General features: G+C 45.3%; 1 protein-coding gene across 5 annotated transcripts in view; it reads left to right on the top strand.

The window, feature by feature from the left end:
• Positions 1-27,944, top strand: part of MGAT5 (alpha-1,6-mannosylglycoprotein 6-beta-N-acetylglucosaminyltransferase) — a 394,309-nt gene that overhangs the window by 37,776 nt on the left and 328,589 nt on the right. For 3 of the 5 annotated variants that reach the window (XM_065927827.1, XM_065927826.1, XM_065927828.1), the window contains exon 2: positions 19,598-19,647. The exons of the other annotated variants lie outside the window; for them this stretch is intronic. The gene's annotated coding sequence lies outside the window, so the exon portion shown is untranslated. The remainder of the gene's footprint in view (positions 1-19,597; positions 19,648-27,944) is intronic. 5 annotated transcript variants of the gene reach the window in all.

Raw genomic sequence — 27,944 nt, forward strand, 5'->3', positions numbered from 1 at the left:
GTGGCGCTTTAACCGTTGCTTCTGTTTCCTTGGGAAGGGAGACTCCTCAGGGCTCCATGCCGTGGAGGTTCAGGCCAAGAGAGGTGGGGTTCTCTTTCCCACCCTGTCTCTTTATGTTTCCTACATCATTGGAAGTGTGTTGGCCCCTTCAAGCGGAGCAAGGGCAGGGCTGTAGCTTTCTCTCTCTCTCACTTTGTTGTTGTTGTTGACAGATGATATTTTATTTATTTTCAATTAATTAATTGATTTTGACCGCACTGGGTCTCCATTGCTGTGTGTGGACTTTCTCTAGTTGAGGCACAGGACGGGGGGTTATCTCTTGCTAGAGTGGGCTCTAGGCCCTTGGGCCTCAGTAGTTGTGGCACCTGGACTTAGTTGCTCTGAGACATGTGGAATCTTCCCAAACCAGGGATTGAAACAGTGTCTGCCTTGGCAGGTGGATTCTTAACCACTGAACCAGGAGGGAAGTCCATTTTCTCTCTCCCTTTTTTTCCTTTTTTTGGCCAAGTCCTCTGCTAGGGATTGAGCCCATGCCCCCTGCAGTGGAAGCATGGAGTCTTAACCCCTGGACCACCAGGGGAGTCCCTCTAGCTCCCTTCAAGATTCACTGTCATCTAGGGGAAAAGATACAAGAGCTCTACAAACCAAGAGGCAGTTTAGTTTCATACTTTTGTCAACAAGAGCAAGATGTAGCCTTTTTCACTTTCCAGGTTTTACAGTTTCAATGTACAAGACAGAGACATTGCAGCTCAATAAGGCAGGCAGTGCTAAGAAGAGTATGGGGCAGAAGAATGGTGGGTGGGGAATGGATGCCAGAGAGGCTTCAGAAGGACAGCTTGCCCACTTCTGTAGCCTTCAAAGACAAAGCTCTTCAGAACTCCGAAATCCACGGGGCCTTTTCACAACTGTAGTAAGCGAGGCTGTGACTGATTTATGTAAGGAAATGGTCCCCACTCTCAGGAGAGGCCGAGCCTCTCCACAATCCAAGCTGCATCCACACCTGCAGGCTGAAGCCAGGCTCACCATGGGGAAATGGCAGCCCCATGGCTTCCAGACCCATGAAAACAGGAAGCCCAGAGGCTCTGGTGGCTGGTGGGGGCTTCCCACTGCCAACGCAGCTCTCAGCCACTGGTTTTGGGTCTCAGGCTCTGTCAGATGATTCAGTGAAGCCTCACACCCCCGCTCACCCTTTTAAAGTCAGGTCACACCGACCACACCCCTCGGACTGTAAATGGAACCCAAGGAAATGGATGAATACTGTCTTCCCCAAGACCCAGACCATTTCATCAAGTCATAGACAGGACTTTTCTGGAAATGTCAGCCACCCTGAGGGATGTGCTGTTGCACTTTCCCTGATGAATTAGGAGGCAGTCAAGGAAATTAAAGGAAACTGTTCATTCAGATGCTTGCAGGAAGCCTCTGTCTCCAGGTTTGAATCTGTCCCTTGTTGATGTGGTCCTGTTGCTGTTGGTGACCTTTCCTAGTGGCAAATGACATCCATCCTGAACAAGCAACAAACGTTTTCCTCAGAATGCTAAAGTTTGTAATACAAGTGAATTTATTTAGAAAACAGAAACAAACTCACAGATATAGAAAACAAAGTGATCAAAGTGGGGTGAAGGGCTGAATTAGGAGTTTGGGATTAACGTATACACACTAAAATAGAAACAGCAAGTCCTACTGTTTAGCACAGGGAACTATATTCAATATCTTATAATAAACTGCAGTGGAAAAGAATCTGAAAAAAAATGCATAAATGAATCACCTTGCCATACACCAGAAAGTAACACAACATAGTAAATCAGCTGTTTGTTTGATCACTAAGTCGTGGCCGACTCTTTGGGACCCCATGGACTGTCGCCCCGCCAGGCTCCTCTGTCCCTGGAATTTTCCAAGGCAAGAAAACTGGAGTAGGTTGCCATTTCCTTCTCTGGGGGATTTTCTTGACCCAGGGATGGAACCCAAGTCTACTGTACCTCCTGCATTGGCAGGCAGATTCTTACTGCTGTGCTACCCGTAAAAAAATTAAAGAGTGACAGTGGCTCCAGTTGAAGAGGCCAAGTTCTCTTTCTGTCACAATGACAACCCTGTGTTTTGGGTTTATCTCCCAGGACAGGGAGCCCTCACAGCTCTTACTCTGATTCTCCGATGGAACGTGCAGGGCATGGGTTGGGATGCACTGACTTTTGTTCAGGAGCTTGAGAACTAGGCAAGCAACCCCTGAGAGAGACCACTTTTTCTCTGCACCCAGACACTTCTCTTGATGAGCATCTTTTCTCCCACCACCCAGGCCCAGACATGCTATTTTTTCCTGGGAAGATACAATGGCCTCTGCATCTGTCTTTTCTTCCCCATCTATATAGCATCTTCCACAAGCTTTTGAAATGCAAGCCATATCACTGCCATCTGTTTTCTACCACTGAGAGGCCTTGTGTCAAGGTGATCCAGAGCTTGGATTCCGAAGCTGGTCCTGTGTGTGTGCTTAATCGCTTCAGTCATGTCCGACTCTGCGAAACTCTGGACTATAGCCCACCAGTCTCCACTGTCTATGGGATTCTCCAGACAGAAATACTGGAGTGGGTTGCCTTGTCCTCCTTGAGGGATCTTCCCCATTCAGGGATCAAACCCATGTCTCCAGTGTTTCCTGCATTACAGGAGGATTCTTTACCACTGAGCCACCAGGGAAGCCTGAAGTTGGTCCTACTGGATTCTAATCCTTCACTAGCTGGGTGACTTGGGGCAACTTACATTCTGTCCTCATCTGCAAAATGGAGATGTTGCTGCTAATAGAACCTACTCATGAGTTGTTATAAGGGTTATCTTTTTACATGGAACACTTAGGCCACAACTGAATAAGTTATGTTTATTGTCAATGTTCCACCTAAAATTCTTGGATCGTCTAAGTCTAGACTCCAACACAGACACCTAACCAAGCCTGTGAGGTGCACCAGGAGACAAGGCTGGACAACTTTTCGTATTTCCCAAGGATGACTCCTGCTTCCTTCTCTGTTTCCTGCCCACCCTGGCTTCTCTCAGCATCTCCAAAGCACCATTCCTTCTCCTGCCGCAGGGCCTTTGCACAAGCTTTTCTCTATATTGTGAATGTTTGCCTCCTTCCCTCTTTGCCTGGCCGACTCCTGCTCCTCCTCTGTGTCTTAGTCTAAGTGTCTTTTCCTCAGGGAGGCCTCCCTTGACCACTGAGGTGAGAAGAGAACCCTGTCATTCTGTATTATGGCACTCCCATTCTTTGCTATCATAGTGTTGGCCAGTTTATAATTTCTGTTCATCTATAGGTTTGCTTGACTGATGCCTTCAAGCTCTCCTCCCTTGTGTGTGTGTGTGTTAGTGTCTCGGTCGTGTCCAACTCTTTGTGACCCCATGGACTATGACCCTTTAGGCTCTTCCATCCATGGGATTTTCCTGGCACGAATACTGGAGTGAGTTGTCATTTCCTTCTCTAGGAGATCTTTTCAACCCAGGGATCGTACCGGGCCTCCCATGTTGCAGGCAGACTCTCTACCATCAGAGCCACCGGGGAAGCTCTCTTCTCTTGAAGCACCGTGAAGCCAAGGATGATCCTTAGCACGTGACACAGGCCTGGCTTGCACTGGCTTACACTGCTTCCTAATATGTGATGAATGAATACTGCTGCCCCAGTCAGGCTGTGATCTCCTGCTCTGGGCCTGCAGTTGGTGTATGACATCATGTTAGCTTGCAGACAGGGAATTTTGCAAACATGCCTAGGTTATAGGTCAGCCATGGAGGGTCGCAGGGGTTATAGACTTTAGTGGTTCTCAAACTATCAGGCATCAGAAACACCAGCAGAGCTTGTTAACATGCTGATTATTGGGTGCAGCCCCCCAGAGTTTGATTCCCTAGGCCTGAAAAGTGACCTGAGACCTTGCATTTCTCAGAAGCGAGAAGGTGAGGGTGCTGGTTTGAGAATCACCGAAAGAGATGTGTAGATAGCAAAATAGTCCCTGTCACAGTGCTCTGAAACCTGTAAATCATGGAATGCCACAAAAGAAAGAAAGATGGGAAGAGTGAACGAGATCTTCTTGTGGGCAATCCAGGTGAGTTTGCACTGGTTCCTGTTTCGCTTGTGTGTAGTTGTGTGTGAGTTTGTTAATGACTTCACAGTGGGAAAAGCTCTTCCTGCTTTTTTGGACTGAAGTATTCTTGCCTGGAGAATCCCAGGGACGGCGGAACCTGGTGGACTGCCGTCTAAGGGGTCGCACAGAGTCGGACACGACTGAAATGACTTAGCAGCAGCTTAGCAGCAGAATCTCAGGGCTAAAAGGATCCCCCAGGAAATGAATGTTTTTTGGTTTTTTTTAAAATTGAAATATAATTGCTTTAGGGAGAGAAATGTTTTCAAGGAGCTCACTGTAATCATGTAAAGGCCCCAGGGCAAGGATCCTGGAGGTCTGATGGAAGTTGGATTCAGGAGAGTCATTGGTGGCAGCCCCTTCTGCTGCCTGATGCTCAAAGAAAGCTCCTTGTAAGGGACTGTCTAGGGGGCCCCTTGGGTTTCTGTTTGCTGCCTGAGAGTCACAGTTAACTAGTGGCCCTAGACAGGTAGGCTTTGTCTGGAGGCCTGATCCCCTCCTTTCCCATCACAGCCTCCATATTTTCATGATTTCAGGAGGCTCTCATGGGCCCTGGCAGCTTCTCATCCCTCCGTGTCCAGGAGGGAGATGGTGTTGCTGGACCATGGTCTTTGGAGTCAGACACTCCCAGGTTTGCTGCTTTGGGTAACTTGCTTCTGCTTGGGTTTCCCTGTCCTATAAAGCGGGAATGATGATATCCAGGAGAGCTTGTGGTGTAGGGGTCAAGTTGAAAAGCCAAACAGTGGCATGAAATTGAAAGGCCTTGCTAGTGTTCACTGTTATGACCATGAGTCAGTGACTGGACCTTATTAAGCCTTAGCATTATCGTTTATCACATGGCAATTAGAAGGGTACTCACCTCACAGGGTTCTCGGGAGATAAAGTATTTGTGACAATTGGTGGAATCCAAGGAAAGTCTGTAGTTTCGTTAATGGTGTTGTGCTGATGTTAATTTCTTAGTTTTGACAAATGTTTCACAATTGTGTAAGAGATTGGCATATTCAGGAAGCTGGGTAAACGGATACAGGGACTCTGTACAATCTTTGAAACTTTTCAGTAAATTGAAAATTATTCCAAAGTGAAAAGTGTATTTTTAAAAATGTTGGTGAATTATTTCTGTAATTAGGGTGCTTGTGATTTAGTAAGCCCTCAGTACATGGTAGGGGACTTCCCAGGTGGCTCAGTGGTAAAGAGCCCGCCTGCCAATGCAGGAGACTGAGGTTCAATCCCTGGGTTAGGAAGATCCCCTGGAGAAGGAAGTGGTAACCCACTGCAGTATTCTTGCCTGGGAAATCCCATGGACAGAGAAGAGGAGCCTGACGGGCTATAATCCATGAAGTCACCAAAGAGTGTTGGACACGACTTAGTGACTAAACAGCAATACATGGTGGCCGTTACCATTACTACAAAGACAGCTACAGGTACCACCTCTGATACCTTGCCACCTCTGGTACCAGGTCATAACGTGGGTCATAACCCACGTGTGTGTCTAGCTGACCACTCTACAAATGGTATGCTCATTTTCTACTGCTACTGTAACAAGTTGATACAAACTTGGTGACTTAATACTGATTCATTATCGTCCTGGAGACCAGTGGAGGTCTCACCGGGCTAAAATCAAGGTGTCAACAGGATTGCATTATTTCTGAAAGGGGAGACTCTGTTTCCTGGACTTTTCCAGCTTCTAGAGGATCTTGGCACTCCCTCCATCTTCAAAGCAAGTGATCACGTCACTGTGACTTCCGCTTCTGGGATTCCACGCCTCTCTGATCTGACTCTCCTGCTGCTGTTTTATAAGAACCCTGTTTATAAAACCCTGGGCCCATCTGAATAATCCAGGGTAATCTTCCCATCCCAAGATCCTTAACTGCATCACATCAGCGAAGCCCCTTTTGCCATGTAAGGCAACATTGCCAAGTTCTCAGAATTAACAAGGACATGATCAGGGGCCGATGGACTTTGCCCACTGCAAGTGCTAAGTCATCTTCTCCTTTTTCCATCTGCCTGTGTTCTTCTTCCCCTTTACAGCCTGTGGATGGGAGGGCCCTGCTGTTTGATTTCCCTGGGTGGAGCTATGCCCACAGGACTTGAGAGAGCAGTTCTCAGCTACTCCCCTTGAAGGCCTGAGCGCTATGTGAGGGAGAACTTACACTGGGGTTTGAAGTCTAGCAGGTGTGTGTGATGAGCAGGTGGGTGCCATGCTACTGAGTTAACGGACTGTGACTCTTCAGTTCTGGGCTTGGTACTTCAGGCACCAGCATGGTGACACCAGCTTTCCCTTGGTTAGCAACTGTGCTAACGTACTAACTTTGAGAATGAAGGTAATTACATCTCACCCCTTACAAACACTGACTGTGGGTCATGGATGTTCCTGGGTGCCATACTCCCTTAGTTCTTTGTTCAAGGCTTTATTTCCACCCCTTCTTTTTCCTCTTTACCTGCCTATGTGTGATGCATAATTGCTCAGTCGTGTCCGACTCTTTGTGACCCATGGACTATAGCCTGCCAGGCTCCTCTGTCCATGGGATTTCCCAGGCAAGAATACTGGAGCAGGTGGAGAAGGAAATGGCAGCCTACCCCAGTATTCTTGCCTAGAAAATTACGTAGACAGAGGAATCCATGTGGTCACAAATAGGATACGACTGAGCTACTGACCATAGGGGTAAGAATGGGAATCATCACTAACTTAATTAGTAAGAGGAATCTTATTGGAGAGATAAAAATGTTACAGAACTTGACTGTGGTGATGGTTGCACAACTAGGTAAGTTTAATGAAGCTCGTTGAAGTGGTCCTCAATTCCATTCCTGTTTAAGCATCTGGCTTCGCTGCCATAACATCTATTGCCACCCATATCTAGAATGAAGTGTTGTCTTGCAGCCAGTTGTACATTTAAAATTAAACCTTTTTAGAAAGGTCATTGAACTGTACAGTTTAAATATGGAACCTAAATTATACCTCAATAAAGTTGTTTCTTTTTCAGAAAAAAAGAATACTGGAGCAGGTTGCTATTTCCTTCTCCAGGGGATCTTCTAGACCCAGGGATCAAACCTGCATCTCCTGTGTTGGCAGGTGGATTCTTTACTAGTGCACCGCTTGGGAAGCCCCTTTAGCTGACCACTTCTGTCTAAATTCGGACTGTTGAATGCGGCAGCCACTGGCCACATGTGGCTGTCTGAGCCCTTGAAGTGCAGCTAATCTGAACTGAGATATGCTGTAAATACACACTGACATTTAGAGACTTGGTATCAAAGAATGTAGAAGATTTCGTTAATGATGCCGAGATGCTGATTATATGATTTACAATAGTATTGTAGCTATATAGGGTAAAGTAAACGGCATTGAAATTAATTTCACCTGTGTCTTTTTACTTTTCAATGTGGCTACTAGAACATTTAAAATACATGTGTAGCTTGCATTGTTTTCCTTTTGGTGAGTGCTGGTCTAAATCGTTGTGTGTGTGTGTGTGTGTGTGTGTGTGTGTGTGTGTGTGTGTGTGTGTGTGTGTGTGTGTGTGTGTGTGTGTGTGTGTGTGTGGTCTAAATCGTGTGTGTGTGTGTGTGTGTGTGTGTGTGTGTGTGTGTGTGTGTGGTCTAAATCGTGTGTGTGTGTGTGTGTGTGTGTGTGTGTGTGTGTGTGTGTGAAGGGCCCTGTTATTCCTATCACTGTGACAGGTAAAAGGCTTCACCAGGATTTCTCTCCTTCCTTTTCCCTTCCTTTCTCTCTCCCTCTCTCTCTCCCCCCCTCCAACCTCTCTCTTACTATTTTTACAATGAGCCTGCTAAATGAATCTCTGGGAATGTTACATCCTTTCAAGAATGATGAGGTTGCTCAGTAGAAAAGGCAGTGAGTGCTTTCTCCCGGGCCACAAAGCTACGAAGTCATTCACTGTCTCCCATCTTCCCACCTTACTCTTTATGCCCTAGATTACAGATTTCTTGGTTTATTTCTTTGGCTTTATTTTTGTTGGGGGTCATGGCACATCTTTTTAACAGCTCCTGAGGGGTGTGTCTCTCATTGCCTTCCCACGTCTGCCTTGAGAACTACCACTCTGGGGAAGAGTGGGCGGTCCAGGGGCTCCTAAGGGGCATCAGAGTCATGTGGGGAGTGAAATGCAGATTTCTGAGCTCTGCACGCTGGCATTTCCCAGGAATGAGGCTGGATTTGCACCCAGCAAGTCACTGGACACATTTGCCTGACATTTGCTTGGCTGGGAGGGGGCAGTGCAGCCTGGCCTGCAGCATAAACCTCCAGTGTTCCTTTCTGCAAAGCTCTGTCTGGCTTGCCCGAGTCTCTCGGAGAGGTGCTTATGAGGAATTGCGTGCAGCTGGGGGTTGACACAGCCGGTCCCCCCCGCCCCCTCCACCCAGCACGCAGCTCTTGATGATGGCGAGTTGGGCTTATTAAGAGGTCCTCCTTTCCTCCAGTGAAAGGACGGTGAGAGGACAGGTGGTGGAAACTGGCTGGAAGGTACGAGACTGGTCCAGAGGTTATGAGGGGGAGCTCTGTGGTTAGATAGCTGGATTCACATCCTGGTACCACCACCTGTCAGCTGTGTGACATTGGGCTGGCTACTTGAAGTCTCTGAGCCTCTGTTCCTTCATCTGCAAAGAGGAAGGTGGTTGTAAAAGTCACTGGTCGTGGAGATCATGGCTGGTTGGAGACAGTGGGTGATGCCGCTTGCTGTTCTGCCGTGGTATCTAATTACTTCCGGTGAACCTCAGGCCGGGAACATCCAGCTAATTTAATAGTTTTAATGAGGAACACCTTCGAACCCCAGGCAGATTCAGGCGAGGGGAAAACCTGACAACACGTGGAGGAGGAGGTGGTAGTGAAAGGAGGTGAGGAAGCTTGGGGCAGAGAGCTGCTCAGTGGATTCCGGGGCTGTCGGAGGGTCCGCAGCGCTAGAGATCTGGGCTCTTGTAAAGCACAGCTCCCTTGCCCTGGGTGCTAGCAGGCCTTCCTTGGCCTGCATTGGGAGAATGACTCCTTGTACCAACTGACTGAGCGGGACTGGGATAAGAGCCTGTGAGTCTGAGGGAGCCCAGGTCATCAAGGGAATGGCTGGGCTGGCTGTTTGGGGAAGAAAACGAAGTCATCTTTCAGCTCTGGGGAGTAAGACCATTGCAGGGAAGACACATGTTTCTGGTGGGAACCTGGTTACCTGCTCACTCCTGTCACCCTGGAATGCTGGCTTCTTGCCCTTCCTCTCACCTCCAGCCCTGGAGGGACCTGAGCCAAGGATTCAGCACTGGGGCCTTCTGGATCCTGGCCTTGAGCTGGGAGGAGGTGGAAGGCATGAACCGTGGAGCCTCATATAAGGCAAAAGTGGGTGCACCAGGCTTCTCTTTGCTCTGACTGCCCACTCTGAGTTTTCAGAAACTTGCAAATTGATCTGAAGGAGTAGTGTTTCTTTTCAATAGGAGTGTGATTCTGGCTGGGAGCTGCCTTTCTGGGGTAGTATCATTTCAACCACTTGTTTGAATATTCAAACCTGTGGATTTTTCTCTCTTAGCACATGGGGCTCTTGTTTGGTTAGAATGGCTTCAATTATAGGTTTGTTTTTGATAAGTGGCTTGTTATCTTAGTGTATTTTCCTTTTAGGAGGGACCTTGCTGGTTTTCAGTGTAAATCTGAGTAGATGTGAATATTTGGAGATGGGAAAGTGTTGGAAGTGAGAACCCATATACTTTCCTTCAGGAAACGGGTCTCCTTGCGACTCTGAATGGAATTTTCTGGCGTTCACTGTGTGAAGACTCTAGCTGATGTCCCCGGAGGTGGGGCTTGGCAGCTGAAATTTTTGGTAAACCCGACTTCATGTGCCCAACACACAGTGAGGCCAAACAAACTGAATCATGGTTGTTGGAGTAAGGTTGATAACAGGGCGCAGTGAGGAGATCGGGGCAGCTGGTGCTCAAAAGATCTGAAGTCCTCGATGGTTTTGGGGGAAGAGTTTTCATAGGCAGAATTTGGGGTGAGGGCTGCAAGGTGTATGATCTTCCTCTGGTTGGTTGGTGGGGAGGGAACCACCAGCCGTTGGGTTGGAGTGGTCCAGGGGTCTCAGTCGTCAGCCTTCTGGTTCCAGCCAGTCTGGGGTCCACGTGCTTTTGCTCAGCCTGAAGGTTTCCTTCCACCTGGGAGGGTGGGGGGCTGGTCCTTGTAGAGGCTCTCAGAGTCCTGTCGGATTGTTGCCCACATCCCCCAGGAGGCACAGAATCAGGCGCTGCGCTATTGTTTGACTTCCTTTCCTTTGTTTCCTGCGTTCCTCACTCCCTCAGGAGCTCAGGAGGTCGCAGCCCTTTTCCCTCAAACAAGAAACAGGGCCCTCGGAAAGGCTCTTATACCCTAGAGAGCCCGCCACAGCATCCTGCTCAGCTTCAAAATGCCCGGGGCCCTGTTTATGGGGTTAATGTGACTGAAAGGGGGGCGGGGTGACAGTGATGTGTGGATACATGGATTTTTTTTTCCCTTTTCAGTTGTGTTTTGACTGAAGCAAAATCATGTTTAGTAAATGACATGAAGTGAATTGCTGACTAAGTACTGGGAACTTTAGGTGTATTCCCTTATTCTTAAACTAGCCCTTTAAGGTGGATTATTAACCCCTTTTGCAGCTGAAGATTCTGAGGCTGAGTAAAATAATTTCCCCAAGGTCCTACAGCTGGGATCTGAGCTGAGTTGGGATCTGAACACAAGTTGCTGTTACAAGACCATGTTAAAGCAACCATGCCCTGTGTCCCCTTAAAGGAGTGAGTGGGTGAAAGTTGCCCTGTCGTGTCCGACTCTTTGCGACCCCATGGACTATATAGTCCATGGAATTCTTCAGGTCAGAATACTGGAGTGGGTAGATGTTCCCTTCTCCAGGGGATCTTCCCAACCCAGGGATCAAACCCAGGTCTCCCGCACTGCAGGCTGGATTCTTTACCAGCTGAGCCACAGGGAAGCCCCTTTAAGGAAACTTACTCAACAGGAGAAAGAGGTGAAAGTTCCTGAATGCTTGCTGTGCTAAGGGCTTTCCCATTGTTTCTAGTCCACAGCTGGTGGGGGATGTTGATGGTGGTGGGATTACAGCTATTACTACTGTTAGGGCCTTGGTTTCACAAAAGAGGATGCTGAGACTTCGAGGTGTTAAGTACATTTCCTGGAAGATGGTGGAGTGGGAATCGCAACACAGAGTCCAGAGCCTCCTTCTGCTCACAGCGAGCAAACTGGATATGGAAGGGGTCTTAGTGGTCTGAAAATCCACTATTGAAATGATGGATTTACAAACATGGACAGAAGCTATTTTCAGTGGATTATCCAATACTTGCAGAGCATTGATTTTTGTGTAAGAGTCTGGGTCTGAAATGCTATTCAGAGATACTGGGAAGTGTAGGACACGCCCTGTTCTTGAGGAGCTGACTGGTTATAGGTCTTACCACACATGGGAGGCGATGGGCATTTCAGGGTCTGCAAAAGTTCCCCAGAGCAGATGTTGTTTTTGCAGGGTAAGTTGACTGTATTGGGGACAGGGAAGACCTGAAGGCAAGGAGAAAAAGTAGACAAGTTGGTTTGAGCAGAGTCATCCATTCCTAATTCAGGAGAACCTTAGAGGCCAAGTTTTGATCTTCAAGATGGTGGCACTTGGGCAATCTTATTGACATGGAATGGGCTGGCCCCGAGGTGCTTCCCAAGTCTCATCAGGCAGGTGGTCAGGAATGGATGGGGAGGTGGACGGATGAGGCTGGAGAAAGGTCCCCCAGGTGAGAATGCTGTTGTGAGCTCCTGGGCAGGAAAGGGTTAATGCTGGGCCTCTCCTTAGAGTTAGTGATTCAGTGGGCTGTGGTCCTTAAGCAAAGGTGAGTAATGCTGACAGGAGAGGCAGAAGTTGGCCTTACTTGTGATTGAGTTGGGAGTTTAGAGATGAGATGACTTTCATAGGCTCTAAGAGAGAGAGATGTTAGTTTATCATCACCTCCTCCTAACTGGGGATGAATTGATTTGCATTTTCATCAGAAAACTCTCCTTCTTGGCAGTGGAGGTGGCATTCAGACATTCATCTACCACTTTCTGGACCAATGTCAGCAGCCGTGAAGCCTGGCTTTTCTTGGGCGTGGCGTTCAATCCTAGAGTTCTGACAGTGGGGAAGGAGGAAGGAGAAAGCAATGACGAATGGAGGGAGAGAAGAAATGCCACGTGCAGGGCATTTGCAGATTGTAACAGTCAAAGGTCAGATCCATGACTTTGCCTCTCTATCACTCAGTGAGTCCCACCCAAGGCTGTTCTAATCCAACAGTAACACTGTATCTTGGGATCCTCCCTTAAAGGTTAGCTATACCCAGAGTTTCTCGAATTTTTTAATTCTTGGAAATCTTTTAAGTAACTACTTCCAGGACAGGGGTCACTAGGGGACTAAGGCTCTCTTTTGAAGCCTACTGTCTCTGTCGCCAAAAGTTTGTCTCATTACTAACTCTCCAGCGTTTAATGAAGCAGTTGAGAGTGATTGGTGGGAAATATCAGTCTGATTGAAAAGTGATTTTCTTGCTTTGTGATTAGAAACAAAAGACCAAATGTAGGGCCCTTGTCTTGCCCAGGAGAAATAGTGGTGAGGACTTTGGTGAGGACGAGCCTAGAGAAACGAGTGTGGGTGGTTGTGCAAGTGTCTGTGTGGTTGTTCCTGGTGAATCGTGACCTATGGTTCCATGAGAGTGGTTATTCCTGAATGGAACGCCTTATAATGATTGCTTCTTGGTGCCTCTCATTTCTGACACTCTCTATTCTATGAGGTCTTAGTTGAGCAGGCTTGTTTGTGAGGAGAGATGTCTTAAGGGTACTCTAGTGGGCATGAGAAAGTCTAAAAGATAGTGTAGAATTGTTGAATTTTATTTAAATGTTAGACTTCAGAAATATATATAGATACACACAATATATATACAATGAACAATATATATACAAATGAACTTTGTAAATTAAAAAACTATTGACGAAACAGGAGCACTTACAGACTTAGAGAATGAAGTTAATGGTTACCACTAGGAAAGGGTGGGAGGAGGAGGGATAGATGAGGAGTTTGGGATTGGCATGTACTCATGGCCGTATTTAAAGTTGATAACCAACAAGGACCTACTGTATAGCATAAGAAATTCGGCTCAACATCCTATACTAACCTAAATGGAAAAAGAATGAATACTTGCATGGGTGTAACTGTCACTTTGCTGTACACTTGTGACTAACACATCATTGTTAATCAACTATGCTCTAGTATAAAATTTTTTAAAAAATCTTAGACTTCAGAGAAGACTTGGGTCAGTGGAGCTAGAATAGGCAGGAAAGTTTCTTGGAGGATAATGGCAAGCCTGTAGCTTCCAGGTCATCTGGAATAAAGACAATGTAGGTATAAGTGTTCTCTTTCTTCGCACTCCCAGGGAAGCAGTATGATATGGAAGACTTCAGGCTTGGGGGCCTGACAGATCAGTATGAAAATGGTGGTTACCTATGCAAGATATTTAGGTTTCTAAGCCTTTGTTTCTTAATCTGTAAAATGTATATAATGTCAATAGTACCGCCAAGAGCTTTTGTTATGTTAGATGACTTATACTAGTGACAAGCTTCTAGTATCTTGGCACATAGAAGGTTCTCAAAGAATGTAGACATTATTATTGGAAATAGGATTAGCATATATATACACAGTTCCCTGACTATTAAAGTGCATCACACAACTGAGTTTATACTCCTTTTCTGTATATCCTCCGAAGGAGATCTGTCTCTTCACATGTTGGGCAAGGAATCCTGAGATTGTCCCAGAGAGATTGGAGAGATGACAAGAAGGGTGTGAAGAGGCTAAGTAATACACAGAGGGACCCTTGCAAAATCGAGAATTACAGTATGATAAATAAATGCATGGCTGCAGTCACTGGTAGGGGCACAAGTTTATCAGGGTGTATTGTGATCTTCAGAATTCCCACTTTCATTCTCCTTGCATCCCAGAAGAGTATTAACTGGAATTCACAGCTCACACACTCCCTGGGGTTCTGGGCGTTTATTTGCATGGCACCTCAGACATCTCTGGGATATGATTCCATTATCATATCCTTATCTGGGTTCTCTGTTTACTTGAACACTTGAAGTTAATTTAGTATCTTACAAGAACCAAACATTGTCTTCCAGACGTCATTAATCTCGCCTTTCTTCTCTGGCCTGAGTGTGAAATTAGTCAAAAAGGAAAGGGAAATTAATAATAACATCGGTAGTCACAATCCATCAGGAGGCCTCACAGCAGGGAGGATATTAACTTCGAATTAATACACACTTCAGCAAATTAAAGGTATAGAAAAGGATTATTTATTATTTCAGAAATGCCCCTTAATGTTTCCCGCTTTGATAATCAGTTAGATGATGGGTGATGTCTGGTGATAAGACCATTCAGTATTGAGGTCACCTTAGGGCCCATGGAAAGCCTTAACTCAACTTTCTTTTTTTCATATTCCATGTAGATAAATGAGATCAAGCCAGATGGTTAATGCATCCTTGTTTCCTGTCAGTTGAAAGGATTTGCCCAAACACTGGCAGTTTTGATTTCTATTTACAATAAACTAAATTTGATCCCGGGTTGTGTGTTTCCTTGTTATGACATGCGGTATGATCAGTTTCAAAGGATACATTATTATGAACATGTTATGGAAAAGAATGGAGCTTTATAACTCTCTATTACAGCTTTCACTGAGGTTGATAAAGGACAGGCTTTTGTTGCTGAATCGTTCTTGTAATTACATCAGTGCTAACAGGCAGCAGTCACCTTCCATTAGGGGTGGGAGACAGGGAGCCTTACTATTTAAGTGATCACATAAGGTGCCGAATGAATCATCTTCAGCCTCATCATGAGGAATTAAAAATAGAAGGGAACAGTTGACATCATCTTATAGCAGGTTTTTAAGGAACAGAAAAATGCCAGATCGTCTTTTAGGGAAAAGAGCTGCCTGAAGTGGTGTTCCCGGCCACATGTGAATAGCGTATTGTCAGCACTTCTCGGACTTGAGGGTACATCCCCATCTCCTGGGGGGCTTGTATGGATAGATTGCTGGGCCCCAGTTGAATTTCTGATTTGGTAGATGTGTGGTGGCGGTGTTGGAGATTTTGCATCCCCAACTTCCCAGACGATGTTGGTGTTTCTGGATCTGGGCCTATACATTGAGAACTGTTAGGCTGTGGGAGAGAAACAGGTGTAATGTGGGGATGGTTCCAAAAACAGAATTTTAAGATGAATTTCCCTTGTGCCTCTTAAAATAATTTTTATGAAAATAGCAAGTTTTGTTTGGGATTATGTACAAGTTTTGTAAAGGGGATCTGCTTTTTGTGACACTGTCAATGTTAAAAATAGTTGCAAGCCTACATAAGTGATCCCCTGACCTGCAGTCATCATGTCTTGATAAAATCTTGGGTAAACTTTTTTGGCTACAGGTATTCTCTCTCTAATCCAAGTTAGTGATGAATTAGAACATTGCAAGATTTGAGTATTTTTTTCTAATTTTTAAATCAAGCACTTTACCTGGGAACCACCTACAGGGTAACAGTCTTGTTAAGTAAGGGTATTCCAGTGTCCAAGCCACTGAATCATTCTAATTGTCACACCTGCCTGATAAAATGGTGGTGATGTGGTCGCTCGGTTGTGTCCGACTCTTTGCAAACCCATGAAGTATAGCCCACCAGGCTCCTCTGTCCATGGGATTTCCCAGGCAAGAATACTGGAGTGGATTGCCATTTCCTTCTCCAGGGGATCTTCCTGACCCACGGATTGAACCCGTATTTACTGCATTGCATGTGGATTCTTTATTCCTGATCCACCACCTGCCAAAATAGCTGTTAGCAAAATGAAGATGTGATGCTTTGGGCGCCACCAGGCTGTGCTTCCAGACTTCTGACTGGTTCTAGAACTGCCCTTTTATTATCCTATTAGCTTATTATCCCGATAGCAGTAACAACACAATAGTGATAATCACTAACATTTGTAGAGGATTCGCTGCCCCTCTGATGTGACAGCTGCACTTTTTGTCTGTGATAGTCTGTGAGTCCCCTCATCATTTCTGATAGAGGCACTGAGATTGCCTCTGCCTCAGACACAAGAAGATAGAGGCTTCGGTTGTGAGATTGGGCCTTGCGTTTGTGTCCAGGCAGTGGGAGCCTTAGGGGGCAGATTTAGATTGGAGTCTATTTTGGGAAGCTCTCCGTGTAGCCTTGATGAGAGACCTGTGACAAAACCAAACAAAGGTCAAGATTATGCAAGTTCTGTTGTCAAGGTCCACTCTAGATCTTTGTTACTGGGCAGCGTCGCATTCGCAGTACATTTAGTCAGTCTGCCCAACCTAAGGGGAAAGCCGTATGAAGCCAGGATTGTAATTATGGCACTTCTTTCCTCTCTGACTATCTGATGTTCCTTAGGGGAGATTGAAGGACTTCAAACAATAGGGAATTATACTCAATATTTTGTAATAACCTGTAAGGGAAGAAAATCTGAAGAAGTGGTATATGTGTGTATATGCATATGCATGAACTGAATTGCTGTGCTCTAACATGAAGTTGTAAATCAACTACATTTCTTTCTTTCTTTTTTTTTTTCCAACTACATTTCAATTGTAAAGATTTCTTTAAAGAACTGAAGAAAAAGTTTTAAAAAGTAAGGCGTATAATGATGGTCATGATTTTTTCTAATGTGTACCATTCAGTGATCTTATCATGGAAAATCTTTGTTCTAGGCATGAAAATATTTTAGGCAGAGCAGTAGGCTCCCCTGAACTATTTGCTCCCGTGAATCTGTATATGGGACAGCTTTGGTGCTCTCAGGGAAAGCCTGCTTGGAGTTATATCTGAGGTTACATCAAGATTCTGAGATTCTCCATTTGGAGAGGGACTGTCCACAGGAAATAAGAAGAGGGACTCTTGAGTGTAAAACTGAAATGGGGTCAACCGGACAGATGGCAGTGTTGAAGAGCATCAGGGAAAGGGAGGCGTGAGATCCACATGCCTGGACTTGGCGGCGGTCATCCGGTGTCATCAGATGCAGAGTAATACTGCAGAGGGCGTCCTTCAACAAGGGTTTATCATGGCTCCCCTTTCAAGATGCTTTGAATGGGGAAGGGGCCATAGGCAAGATACTCATATACGGATTTCTAATAGAGTGCCACTCTAGAGGGCAGAACTCACCAAGCAGGTTATTTTGTTTGTGGGTCATTCATAATATATCTTCTCGAAATTATAAATTGAGAGGTGTAATGTCTGAAAACGATGCTTCAGTTTTTCCTAAGTACTCTCTCACTGTCCATCCCCAGTGATTGCTGTCTTATTCTTTTTAGATTGAGTTGCACTCCCATGATCTCTATTTGGGGTTTCCCTGGTGGCCTAGATGGTAGAGAACCTGCCTGCAATGTAGGAGACCCAGGTTCAATCCCTGGGTCTGGAAGATTCCCTGCAGAAGGGAACTGCTACCTACTCAAGTATTCTTGCCTGAAGAATCTATTTACAAGTGCTTTCACAGTTAGGTTTAATTAAGGTGGGAAATCAAAGCATACACCCAAGATGAGATTGAGGGAACTTACAGAAAAGATACTTTTGGGTAAAATCTTGATAAAGCTATGGAGTGGTGCTGTTTGGAAAATGGGGAAGGAGAACGTTTATCTAAGACATTTACCTATAAACACAGCTAAAAATCATTAATATTATACACTTGGCTCTGTAGGAAAGGATATTTAAGATTAGCTGAACTTGAAAGTTTTGCTGAGGATGAAAACGAATAGCCTATGAGCTTCTTGGTGACCATGAATTTTACTAATGTATATTTTCATATGACTTGGAGTAGTTTGCCTGATTCTTAAGGTGAAGTCAAAATTGAGTTCTTTATTAGTATGAGTATTATGAAAGAATAAAAAATCCAGATTTGAAAGCATTGGGGGAGGTAAAAGATAGTGAACTCTTTTTTCCCTTTTGGCTCGTCATGAACATTTTGACTTATGAATCATACCAGTCTCACTACTATATGATTCATTAGCCACCACAGCCTGTGCACTTGATCACAATATTCAAAGGCAAACTACCATGTAATACAACAACTTAGGTGTTTATGAAAACATGCAGAAAAGAGTACTGAAAGTAAGTTGATATTATGCAGGTCGGAGGCACACAGGTGTTCATTTTGTTAGCTGATACCACTACAAAAGAAGGTATTTTTGATGTTGATGAAGGTGCTTAGGATTGTTTTCTCTAACTATATCTTGGTGCTGCTTACAGGAGATGGTAGCTTTTCCTGTATCATGATAACCCAGTTTCACAACCCATTCCTTCACCTTAAAGCAATCTCAGATAATAGCTGTTATAAAAAGGGTCATGTGATCACAGGCATTGATTCGGTACCCTTCCAGCCTTCTACCCTTCCTTAGCAAACATTTGAGGCCAGACTGTTTCATGGAAGTCATGGTTTTGGAATGATAATAGATTGAATCTGCTCTTATAAGTTGCCCCAGTGCACAGCCCTCTGCTCTTGTTCAGATATTGTTGACACAGACAAAAATGTTAGTACTGGGAAGGGAAGTTATATGTTGCAGACCATATTTGGGAAAAAAAATGCAAAACTTTATCAAATGTTTTTCAGCAGAAGATGGTAGATGTTCTTCCACATGGGGCTTTCAGAGGAGGTAGACCTGTTGGCTAGTTTTAAAAACTTGTGAATAGTCAGCTTGAAGATGGATCTGTGCCGCCTGGTCTTTATTTTCTCTCCCTCCTTCTCTCCTTCCCTCTCTCTCTATTGAGCTCTCAGTTTTATAATTATCTGCTGATAAATTCCATGACTATCAGAAACACACTGTGTATATCTGTAAAAGGACTGTTTTCCTCCCTTTTCTGAAAAGGAGTGTTATTTAGGGAAAATATTAGTGATATCAGAAGCACATAGTAGATATATTTCTAAAATGACTTTTTACTGCTCTTCTGGTTTGCTTTTTCAAGGTAAAGCAGCTGCAAGTAATCTGTTATATTTAAATGAACAGGCTTGTCATTCAATTGGCTTTATCGCATATTGCAAACTCCTTGGTTTTCTTGTCACAGAGCTGTGTATTTTTAAAGTTGTGTGTATGCATGTACTTGAGACTGTGAATTAATGTAGTCTAGTCCGGAAAGCATTAGGACTGGTAAAAGCTTTGGTTTAATGCCTCCTGAGACTTAGACCAAGAGAGTGGTTTTGTGGAGATGCTCCATCTTTGCCAAATGGAGCCTTACTCCTGCTGAACTAATAATGGATGGGTTTGGATCCTAACAAGTGAGATAATGTAATTTTTTAGAGATATGCCTCTGGGTGTTGGAGTGATAGGGAATTCTCATCTAGCTATTTTTAGGTGTTTATCTTAAAAGGCGGTTGAGTTCCAAAATGTGAGGCATAGTTCTAGAAGCTCTTTGTCAGCCTTTCTGTTTGCAGGGGCTCAAGTTGGTAAAGAGGAGAAACTTAAAGATGTCTTTGTCTTTGTGATTGCAGGAGTGATTACTGTTCTAAAGTGGACTTTGGAGGCAGAGCCATCAGGCCATGTAAGTACTATAATAAGCAGATATTTAAGCACAGACTGGGATATTTGCCCTTAGAGAGAGGGCTGAGTACTTGAGTCAGAGCATTTGGACCACCACAACCCAAAGGGCCAGGGGATCACCTTTCTAGTGCGACTCAGTCCCGAGGGCACGTACATTTCTGGCTATCTGGTTAAGACCTGGTGAAATTTATCATTTGGGTTAATTGGGCAAGGATATTTTATCTGCTTCGAATTAGTAATGTGACCGGAGCAGAAGGTCGTCTGTTACTTTATTCAGTTGTTGTCAAACATAACTATATTGAACCGAATCTTGGCCAGCTACTCTTAGATAGACGTGCAGGCCCCTTCAGACACTGAGGATCGTGGTGTGAACATAACAAAGCCAATGAACTGAAGAGTGTGACTCATAATGACTCCATGATCTCTGAACTGTGTCCGTATCAAAGAATGTTGTAAAAGAGTACATTTTCCTTAGCCCCCAGTTATGAATATATTTTATGGAGAAGCAATTTGCTAAGGACGTTCCTGTTCTAACTGTACAAATAGTCCTGAGTGCTTAAAACCATGATCTAAGCTACCTTTGAGAGTCACCTTGGTAAATCAGACTTTCAACTTGGGAGCAGAAGTTTTGAATTTTACAGGCTGATAGATTTGGGTGTTGAGGTTACGGGGCCAGCAGAATGAAACATTAAGCATTCATATTTGGTGTTTCTTTCATGTGTGTGGGTCTTTGAACAGATTTTGTCCTTAACACCATCACAGAAGAAAAACCACCCCAGCAACTGACAAGCAGATGAATGTCTGTGAATAAAAGCCTTAGTTAGAACTCAAATCATGTGACCGTGTGACTTTTATCAGAGGCTTCTCTCTGTCACCTTGAGAGTTTGTCCCGCTGGGAGAAACCAGAGAAAATAAGAAGTGTCTCCTTCAGAACCTCAAAGAGATTTTGCATCTCTAAAGATACGGGATTTTGTCTGAGATGGAACAAGCATATTTAATCCATCTTATACACCCTCCCCACCCCCATATCACACACATGACTTAAAGGGAATGAGCTTCATTTCAGAGACTGGCTTAGTTAAACCGTCTGTCTTCTAGGGTCTGCCTGAAACTAGTGTAGTGTTGACAGATAGGGAAGTTAGTTCACTGCCCTCCAAGGGTTGCCAGGCGTGGCAGCTGGGGGCATCGCAGGCTGACATGGTGAAGACTCAGGACTGGGTCTGTGGTCCCTGGTCCCCAGGTGCTGTGGCTTGTTCTCTGGGAAGGATACGCATCTTTCTACCTCTCCTGTGATATTTTTTGCCCCCTGTTCTATGTCGGGTTAACAGTCTCCATGGAGCAGGCAGACATGTTGGCATCTCGCGGCACTCCTGGGCTGTGTCTGTCTGCCACCAGAAATGGTGTCACCTTCCCCCGTCAGCGCGCCAACACCTAGCTGCCTTTGGAAGGGCCTCTTGGCTCCTTTCGAAATAACTGCTGAAAGAGCAGCTGTCTGTCGGCCTCCTCCAGAGCCGTGGAATTGGGCCGTTGTCAACCTGTTGGAGGAGTTCCCAACGCGGCAGACTGGCTGTCATTGACATTTATAACTTGAAAGCCATATCACAGATGAGTTTGCGTTTCTTATCATCCTTTAAATAGCGTTCTGGATAGAAAGCACACTCTCCACACTTCGACAACGCCCAGGGCTTGGGCAGTGCTTGGGTCTTCCTGAAGGTGGAGAAGCAGTTACCTTTCTCCCCTGGCCAGTCTGTAAAACCATCTCTCTTCTGACTCAGCTGGGGAAAAGACGTCCCGGCTTTCTGCTTGGGTTTATGTGTAATCATATGATCTAAACTAACAGTTTAGATCAGGGAGGTGGTTGGCTTCTGCAAACAAATGACTCTCGAGCTCTGCCGCAGAGTCTGTGGTAGGAAATGGGTGTAGAAATAAAAAGGGGGGTGTTTCTCAGATAGGTTGGTAGATCCCACACCTGGTTTTTTATGCCTTAATTTCTCAAAGAAACATCTTCTCTGTTTCGTTTCTGGAGATAGGACTGGAAGAGAAAGAGGTAGTGTTTTGTTTTAAATTTGTTTATTTATTTTTGCCTGTGCTGGGTCGTTGTTGGTGTGTGCAGGCCTCCTCTAGTTGTGGTGAGGGCTTCTCATTGCAGTGACTTCTCTTGTGGAGCACAGGCTCAGCAGTTGTGACGAATGGACTCCGTTGCTCTGCAGCGTGTGGGATCTTTCTGGGCTGGGATGGAACCTGTGTCCCCTGCATTGACAGGCGGACTCCTAACCGCTGGACCTCCAAAAATGTCTGAAAGATGCAGTGTTGATGATAAAAAAAACTAAAACCGTAGCCACCCCAGTAGATCACATGAACACACTGCAAAAGAAGGCGGAGAAGATGCGGGAGGGCGGCGGAAGGCCTTGTATTCATTGTGTAAACTGTAAATTTCTTGAGCAGAAGGACTGGCCTTACTCCCTTCACATCACTGGTGGGGAGTGAAGATCCTGGCATGTGGCTGCAGGATGAGCTGAAACAACGAATGTCAGAGAGAAACGGGTCTTAGGTAGAAAAGTTTGGTTTCATTCTATTTGTATCCTGCTAGTGTAGGCACTGAAGTACAGTCATCCACAAATCCAGATGATGGGGTTTCAAGTTCATGATGTTTTCCTGTTGGCATCAAAGATGAGTAATCCTGGAAGAGATGTAACAGGAAGGGGGTGCTTAGATGGCATGCCTGGGGTGCAGTTAAAATGAAACAGGCTTCACTCTTTGTGCTGCGATTTCTTTCTGTGGTTCCTGGGACATGAGTCTCGTCTTAGGAAATGTCGGTGCTTGACTTCAGCCATATGCTAGGCAGCTGAGTCCAGTGTGTGGCCTGCCTGGAGTGGGGCAGGGACAGGCTGTTGAGCCAGCTTGTGGGTGGCCACAGGCTTTGTGAAGACAATCAGCTGAGGGTAGTTGTCACCTTCCCGGCCCTCTGCCTGTGGCACGCACGGGAACTCCATCTCTGTCCTTCTCAAAGCCCATGAGGTGCCTGTGTTCTATCTAGAGAGCTGCTGCTCATTGATAATAACCACACTGGGCTAGCCCTGCTGGCCTCAGGGGAAGGTGGGGGTGCAGGGCGGAGGGCAGGGGCCACCCTTTGTCTTGTCACTGGGCCAGACAGGGAACAGCAGAGCAGTTGTCTTCTCAAGGCATGCCTAGTTTGGACAGGATCTAATCAGAGCTCTCTGTTCGTGGCAAGAAGTTTCAAAACAGCATCATGCATCTGTTCTCTGGTTTACTTGAAAAAAAAAAATTTTTTTTTTAAATTTCAAATACCCAGAAAAGTGCAGCAGCCTAGCAGAACACTCGCTCATTTACCCCCCACCCCCCTTGACTCCCTGCCTTTCTGATCCATGGTTGACACATGTCTTAATAACTGAGAGGTGCTGATGTTGGCTTCTATTAAAATTACCATCCTTCTGTCTCTGGAAATTCTGAAAAAATGTGGTCTGCCTGGAACCGAGGCACACACTGAGCCCTGCGTAGTATCCCTACTCTGGGGAGGGTTGGTGCTGCCTGACTCTGCTGTTTCCTAGGGTTCCTTTTGTCCTTCTGCTAGGTCATGGCCATCTTTGCGATCTGTCTGGTTTTTTCTTCATTCATTTTCAAGGAGATGTATGTGTTTAAATCCTTCTCTCCAGGTCCTCCTCCCCACTAGTTTGGACTCCCTTTTAAGGGGTTGTTCAGTGGGTCCTATTGGGCAGAGCTAATGTGGTCTCCACATCCCCTTCCCTTTCCATAATACTTCATCATACCTGATGCCACACACACGGACACACACTCTCTGATGCGCACACTCTCTTTCATGCATGCACACTCACACATGCACACTCACGCACGCACACTCGTGCACACTCACGCACGCACACACACACATACACACACACACTCTCACACATGACTTACTCTGTAAATAATCTCTCCTTTCTCTCCAAGCCAGTGTGGCATCTCTCTGTGTATCCCCACCTCCCTGGAGGAGAGAGGCAAAGTCTCCTTCCCTTTTCATCCTAGGTTGAGATGATGGATAGACAGCATCTGTCAGGCATGCTGAGGTTCTCTTTTAGGTTAATTAATGTAGGTAAGAGCCAGCCCTTTCTTCTTGTACTGTGACTGCTTTCTGGGACTAGTTGTTGTCATTGTTATTTAACTGCTAAGTCGTGACTGACTCTTCGTGACCCCATGGACTGTAGCCCACCAGACTCTTCTGTCCATGGGATTCTCCAGGCAAGAATACTGGTTGCCATATCCCTCTTCAGGGAATCTTCCCGACCCAGGGATCAAACCTAGGTCTCCTGCATTGCAGGTGAATTATTTACCACTGAGCCACCAGGGAAGCCTTTCTGGGACCAGAGTCCTGTGTTGTTGTAGCTGTGTGGATGGAGGACTGATCAATCACTTGACTTCCTTTTGGTCTGAGCTCAGGATGGCTCACAGGAATCGGTGTCCACAGCGCACGCATTGGAGGGGCTCTGGGAAAGTTCACCTGTCTAAAGGGAGGCACCTCCTGGAGAGGAAGGGTGAAGGGTGGGTGGAGGAGACCCTGGGTGAGCCTGAGGCAGGAAGGACTGGGGAAGAGGGTGCAGTGGTCTTGGTAGAAGAGTCTGGGGACTCTGGGTGCCGACAGAAACAGAACCAGCTTTTAAAATTCTAAACCATCACAGACTGTTACCATAAAAATAAATTACTAGAAAAGTGAGATAAAAAAAGCAGTGTAAAATACAAGCCTTCAATTTTATTATGAGATTCAAAGACATAAAATTACCCTGTCCACTGGCTGTAAAAGTGAACACTTACCCTCAGTTTTGGCACTTCAAAGGCCAGAAGCTCTTTGTGGACTGGCCCTGCTCTGTGGATGCGCCCCCACCCCGCTTGGAGTAGCGTTGACCTGGGAGATGGGGGTCTTAGCTCTGTTGCTGCTGAAAGGCCCACCCTGACCTCTCTGAATCCTGTTTTTTGTGCTACACAGTAGAAGCATTGCTGGTCTACAGGGCACAGTTCTCCCTAACAGGAGCTGGGGAACCAGGAACAGTGCTTATTCCTGTGACCCTCACTCAAATGGTTCTCCCTTTGGAGATCTGTGTGGAAGGGACATGCTGGGGATTATTTCATGCACCCCCATGACCACTTTGACCAGATGTCTGCCCAGCTCATTTGAAAAGTACACATCCATGCGTTCAAGACCTTCTGTAACAGAAGGACCTCTTGTGTGTGTGTAATTGTGTGTGTTTCGAAATGTATAGTCATTTTGTACCCAGTGCAAGTTTTTTTTTTTCTCCCCCCTAGTTCATAGTTTTAGGCTGGTGGAGATGAGGAAATGACCCCTTTTAAAAAGTCGTTTAGAGGTTTTGGAGAAAAGGGAACCTTCTAATACTGCTGTGGGAATGTAAATTGATATAGCCACCATGGAGAACATATGGAGATTCCTTTGAAAACTGAGAATAAAACTATCATATGACCCAACAATCCCACTACTGGGCATATACCCTGAGGAAACTATAATTGAAAAAGTCACGTGTACCCTAGTGTTCATTGCAGGGCTATTTACAGTAGCTAGGATACGGAAGCAACCTAGATGACCATCAACAGATGAATGGATAAGGAAGCTGTAGTTCATATACACAGTGGAATATTACCCAGCTATAAAAAGGAATGCATTTGAGTCCGTCCTAATGAGATGGATGAACCTAGAGCCTATTATACGGAGTGAAGTAAGTCAGAAAGAGAAAGACAGATGTCAATATATTAACATGTATATATGGAATCTAGAGAGATAGTATACTGATGATCATACTTGCAGAGCAGCAAAGGAGATGCAGCCAGAAAGAACAGACTTGGGGACACGGTGGGGGAAGGAGAGGGTGGGATGATTTGAGAGAATAGCATTGAAACGTACACATTACCATATGTAAAACAGGTAGCCAGTGGGAGTTTGCTGTATGTCCCAGGGGACCCAAAGCCTGTGCTCTGTGGTTGGATGGGGAGGGAGGCAGGAGGGGGATTCAAGAGGGAGGGGACATTCAGCCAATTCATGTTAATGTATGGCAGAAACCATCACAATATTGTAAAGTAATTATCCTCTAATTAAAAATAAAAAATTTTTAAAAAGTATTCATTGAGCATAATACATTCTGGAGAGGGTTTGGAGAAAGGGGAATCCTCCTACACTGTTGATGGGAATATAAATTGGTGCAGCTACTGAGGAAAATACTATGGAGGGCCCTCAAAAAAAAAAAAAACTAGAGTTATCATGATCCATCAATCCCACTCTTGGGCACATACCTGGAGAGAACTGGGATTGGAAAAGATATATGTGCCTAGTGTTCTTTGAAGCATTATAATTGTCAAGACATAGAAACAACCTAAATGTCCATTCACAGATGAATGGATAAGAAGATGTGGTACATATGTACAATGGAATATTACTTAGCCATAAAAATAATGAAATAATGCCATTGGCAGCATCATGGATGGGCCTAGAGATTATCAGACTAGGTGAAGTAAGTCAAAAAGTCAAATATTATATCATTTCTATGTGGAATCTAAAAAATAGTACAAACAAACTTGTTTATGAAACAGACAGACTCATAGACAGAGAAACACCCTTATGGTTACCAAAGGGGAAGAGAGAGAGGGATGAATTGGGAGGATGGCATTAACAGATGCACATTACCGTATATGAAGTAAACAACAAGGACTCATTGTATAGCACAGGAAACAATATTTAGCATCTTACAGTAACCTAAAATGGAAAAGAATAAGAATATAGGTATATATGTATGGCTGAATCACTTTGCCATATACTTGAAACACAATATTGTAAATCAGCTGCGCTTCAACTTAAAAAAAAAAAAATATTTAGTGACCAAGACTGGATAGGTCTTGACTTTGTGAACCTTTGCCCTCCGATCACCCTGCAGTGCTCATTCTAGCCCCTGGAAGGGGCCACAGATGCAGGTCCCCTGGACACCCCCCCTCCCCGCCCCCGCCCCTTGCTGAGACACCTCATCCAGTTGTGTGTCCAGGGAGAAGAGGACTGTGTGTTCTGTGCATAGCAAGCATTGCCCACAAATCCCCCCCCCCCCCACCTCCTGCTTCTCTGATTCACTCTTGCATCCTTTTATCTGCGTGAGCTGGTTTACTTCTCTTTTCATGTTTGTATGTGATTATGGTCAGGCGTTACATTTTTATATGCCCTGGATAAGAAACAATGGGAGGAGAAGATTGGAAATTGCCTCAGGATTAATGGACATTGATTATACCAGCTGCTGTCAGCAGCCAGCAGTCGCCAGTGCCGACCAGGAGAGTAGATTGGCCATGTGCCCTTGGCTGCATTTGGATCTTTTTAAAAAAAAAAAAAATCAAGGTGTGTAGGAGTTGAAAGTACTGCTTAATCTTTTTAAAGTAAATAGCACTTACAGAGCGAGAAGCCTTTGGCGCAGGGGCAGCCAGGAGCCTCTGTTGAAAGATGGGGAAGTTCATGTACTTGATAAAAAGCTGAAGAATAGTTCTCATAGTTTCGTTCTAATAGTTTTGTAAGTGCATTTCCGCCCCCTGCAAGCAGTGAATTAAAAAAAAGAAACAAAAGGACCTTTATTTGTCCTTAATCCTGAGAGTCCAGATGTGAGAGGTGAGGTTGCAGGAGGGATGGGGGCGTCTGTGTGTGGTGGGGCTGGTGTTGGCAGATTTGCCTGGCTTCACGTTCTTCTGGAGTCGTGTGTGGTGGCATGTCAGAATAACTGGACTAAGCATTGTCAACAGAGAACTTACTACAGAAAACTGGGTTTGTCGGTGATGGAAGAGGTGCCAGTGTCATACCAAAGAGACTGTGTGCCCCACCGGAAGGCGCCCTCCCCTGGGGCTGCAGGGGGCATGGGGGTTGGCCATGATACCAGAAAGGGGCAGTGGGACCCTCTGGAAAGGACCGAATCCCTGGCGGAGATGCCTGTGGGTGGTTGGAAAAGGGGTGAGAGACCCCGGCCTTTTTCCTGCTCCTGTCTTCCCAGGAGCTGCTGGTACCCCCCTACATGAATGGTACCCCTCCTACATAGTTGGCAGGAGAGTTTGATAAATGGAGTTTGCTACAATATGTTGCAAAAAGGACAAGGTGTCCAGAGAATGTATGTGAGAGCAGACATGCAGAGGGTTGGCCTGGAGAGTGTAACCTTTTGGTGGAGAGAAAGGAAGATAATAGATTGAATGGACGATTGCTCTAGGGAAGAAAATTTCTAAAATTGTATTTCTTTCTTCCGTGCCATATTTCTGTGG

Source organism: Muntiacus reevesi, chromosome 3, assembly GCF_963930625.1.
Source record: "Muntiacus reevesi chromosome 3, mMunRee1.1, whole genome shotgun sequence".
Lineage (NCBI taxonomy): Eukaryota > Metazoa > Chordata > Mammalia > Artiodactyla > Cervidae > Muntiacus > Muntiacus reevesi.